This window comes from Myotis brandtii, unplaced genomic scaffold (genome assembly GCF_000412655.1).
Source record: "Myotis brandtii unplaced genomic scaffold, ASM41265v1 scaffold84, whole genome shotgun sequence".
Lineage (NCBI taxonomy): Eukaryota > Metazoa > Chordata > Mammalia > Chiroptera > Vespertilionidae > Myotis > Myotis brandtii.
Window position 1 is genome coordinate 455,104 of NW_005371410.1, and position 4,031 is coordinate 459,134.

The following is a 4,031-nucleotide window of genomic DNA, read 5'->3' on the forward strand; positions in this document are numbered from 1 at the left end:
CTGCTGAAGCCTCGGCCAGTCAGAGTGCCTCAGGGGGGCAGAGGAGGAGACCCAGTGAGTGTCTCTCCCCCACTTCCCATGACACTCTCCCCACAGCTATTTGGTTTCCCTGACGTTCCCCAGCCCCCAGGCACTGTGGTCCCCCCAGCAGCCAGCCTGGGCCCAGAGAGCCAGGCCATCTCTAGTGATGGGCTAGGGGTGCCCCAGGAGGGTGACGGAGGAGAGGGCACCCAAGAGGTCTCCCTCACAGATGGGGTCTTTTCTGTTAGTTTTTACTTGTTAAAAAGGTAGGGGCATTCTACCTGGCCATGCGTTTTGCTGGACAAAAGCAGAGAGTGTAATTTTTTTTTGAAATATATTTTTATTGATTTCAGAGAGGAAGGGAGAGGGAGAGAGAAACAGAAATGATGAGAGAGAATCATGGATCGGCTGTCTCCTGCACTCCCCATGCTGGGGATGGAGCCTGCAACCCAGGCATGTGCCCTTGGCGGGAATCAAACCCGGGACTCTGCAGTCCGCAGGTGGGCACGCTATCCACGGAGCCAAACCCGCGGGACAGAGGGTATAAACCAGCCCACACTGGTTCATCTGTTTAGTCCATTCTCAATCTTGGCCTCTAGACTCGGCCGGAGGGAGTGATTCCAGTTGGCTTCCAGTGGTTCTCAACCTTCCTAATGCCGCGACCCTTTAATACAGTTCCTCATGTTGTGGTGACCCCCAATTTCATTGTTACAATGAATATAATTAAAGCATAGTGATTAATCACAAAAACAATATGTAATTATATATGTGTTTTCCGATGGTCTTAGGCGACCCCTGTGAAAGGGTCGTTCGACCCCCAAAGGGGTGGCGACCCACAGGTTGAGAACCGCTGGCTTAGACGGAGTCCTTCGCGGGGAGAGCGCACCTTTCCCCGCCGCCCGCAGCCGCCAGAGCAGTGCGGGTCAGGTGTGCGAGCCTCTGCTGGGAATTTCCTGCCACGGAGGGGATGGCTGGCCCCTGACAGCTCTCGCACGCGGGTAAGAAGCAGGTGGTAACGCGACTGGACACGGAGGTTCGCTGGCCCCGCTCAGAACGGTGCCAAGTGCAGCCTCAAAGGCAGCATGTCAGGAGGTTCGGACTGGAAACTGTGTCGCTTTATGCTGCCGATTTCCTTTCAGGCTTTTCCTTGGGCCTCGCCATGGCGCCTCTGCCCCGTCCTTTCTCTCCCCGGTGCACACACGCAGGTTGGCAATGCTTCTCGCTTGCAGATTGAGAAGAGCCGAGTAAATTCAATGTGACCCACGGCATAGCCTCGGCATTTGCTTGCTGCGGGAGGAAAGCACTCGAGGAAAAAAGACGTTGCCCTGAAGGGCTGGGTCTGTCTCAGGGCAATGGCTCACTTTTATCCATCCCTCGGGTCTGACGGAGTAGGTTACTGAAGAGCTGGCCCTGCGGTGGAAGCCCTCCCTGCAGCAGCCCTGCCGTGGGCCCATCCCGGCCTCCTCCTCTCACCCAGGCTCAGCAGCGCAGGCCCCCACGGTCTCCTCTTAATTCCTGACCCTCCCCCCCGCCCCCCCTGAGGTTCTCCCCAGGCTCCAGCCCCTGGGCTCCTGGCGGCTGAAACAAAACCGCAGAGAAATCTGCTTAGCTGTCTGCACAGTGCTGAAAGCCCTCCACAGCGAGGGGCCAACCCCTTCATCTCGGGTCAGGGGCCTGCTGGAGCCACCGGGCGCAGAATCCTGAGGTCATGGCCCTGGCGAACAGGAGGCCAAAGTCTGCATCCAGAAGAAAAGAGCAGATTCAGGACCCAGCCCAAAGCCGCCTGTTTCCTGAGAGCAACCTCCCATCTCAGACTTCCCGGAGCAATCCTGCTCCAAGCATCCTTATGTTGGGAGCTCTGAAGGTTCCCCTGCCTTTATTGGAGCACGTGTTCTCACTGTGGCTGGGCGGGTGGAGCGGTTGGGAAAGATGTAGGTCTAGGAGCTAACAGAAATCCAGGTTGCAGTTCATAGTGTGCCTGGGGAGTCCAACCCAACTGTTAGGTCACTGGGTTACTAAGAAGGGCTGCGGGCTGGGACAGCAGCATCCGTTTAGCCCAGTGGTCGGCAAACTCATTAGTCAACAGAGCCAAATATCAACAGTACAACGATTGAAATTTCTTTTGAGAGCCACATTTTTTAAACTTAAACTATATAGGTAGGTACATTGTTATTAACTTAATTAGGGTACTCCTAAGCTGGCCTTTGCTAAAAACGTCCTCAATCTGATTGAGGTACGTTCGCTGAGGTCGACCCCTTCCAGCTCTCCCATCCACACTCGTCTTGTATACTTGTTTCGTCTATCTCCTTTCGTTCATCCTCTCTATATGTCCAAACCATCTCAACATACCTTTCTCAATCCTCGACACTACATCTTCTTTCACTCCACAACGTTCCCTAAAATTAACTTAATAAACTTTACTTAGTTTTAAGTCAACTTCGCACTGTACGTGCTTGCCTGCACGTGGTATTTTGTGGAAGAGCCACACTCAAGGGGCCAAAGAGCTGCATGTGGCTCGCGAGCCGCAGTTTGCCAACCACTGGTTTAGCCCGTTCTCAGTCTCGGCCATTACACAGAAATTGGGGCTCTGAGGAGTGTAGGAGGATGAAGCCCAGCAGGATGTGGAGCTGGGAGCACTAGGAGGGCCAGGAGCCTCTGGCAGCATCGCTTTGGGGCGATTCACAGGCAGAGGCACGCCCCCCCCCCCCGGGGGCCTGGGTACCTGGGATAGAGGCTAAGAGGGAAAGGAGACCCAGCGAAAAGGAGGACTGGGACAAGCTGTGCCTGTTCAGTCATCCTTAACCCCTGGGATTTAACTTTTCATCAGGAATTAAATTTCTTACCAGAAACAAATGACCTCAGACTTGGATACCGATGATGTGACACATTGCCAGGGCCATTGGTTAGTTCTTAGCAGTCTTACTGGCATGTGTGTTCGAAGATGAAAAGACACCACTGTGGTGTGCCCCAAAGGGTTTGGCAATCTGGCCCCAGTCCACCTTTCCCAGTTCATCTTTCCCACCTTCCCATCAACCCCTTGGTCTTTTCTTAAAATTATTTTTTATTGATTTCAGAGAGGAAGGGAGAGGGATAGAGATAGAAACATCAACGACAAGAGAGAATCATTGATTGGCTGCCTCCTGCACAGCCCCAGGCTGGGGTGGAGCCCACAACCCAGACATGTGCCCTGACCTGGAATTGAACCGTGACCTCCTGGTTCATAGGTCGATGCTCAACCATTGAGCCACACCGGCAGGGCAACCCCTTGCTCTTGTCCTTCTGAACTCTTCCTGGTTCCCATGCACACCTGCATTCGCACTGCTGTGCTGAGAGGTTGTCATGCCTGAGACAAGCCCCTCTGGAAATTTCTACTTTGGAAATTTCTTATTATCTATTCTTCATGTTCCCCATCGAGTTACTTCTATCATGATTTTTCTAACTCCCCAGACAAAATTAATCCAATCCTTCTCTGAACTTTCATTTTTATGCTACTTTAGCATATGCAGAATTAGAATTATTCTTCATTGCTGTTGTTCTGTTAGATCACGTATGCTTTAACCAGGGAGACCAAAGTTAAACTGAGCTGCCTTGTCCTTCATTAAACTAAATAAACAGTCTGAGATATGCAAGTGCTCTCTCAGTATTTGGCAGGAGGGGAGAGAAGGGGGGTAGAGAAACTCTATCTCTGCTATCAAGGTTGCATGTTGGCATACACACACACTAATTTAAAAATACCTGTGTGTATACACCATACACACATATATAGATGTATAGAGATACTTACTATGTACCATGTATGCGCTAAGCAATTTTACAGGGACATTTTTATTTAATCCTCACAAGGCAGGAAATAGTACTGCCTCTATTTTAGAGGTGAGGAAATAGAAACCATTAAGGATTTAAGTAATTTGACCAATGTTATATAGACAGTGATAGATATAAATTTAAGTTCAGATCTGTTATTATTTACTAGAGGCCCGGTGCACAAAATTCATGCACTGGGGTGGGGG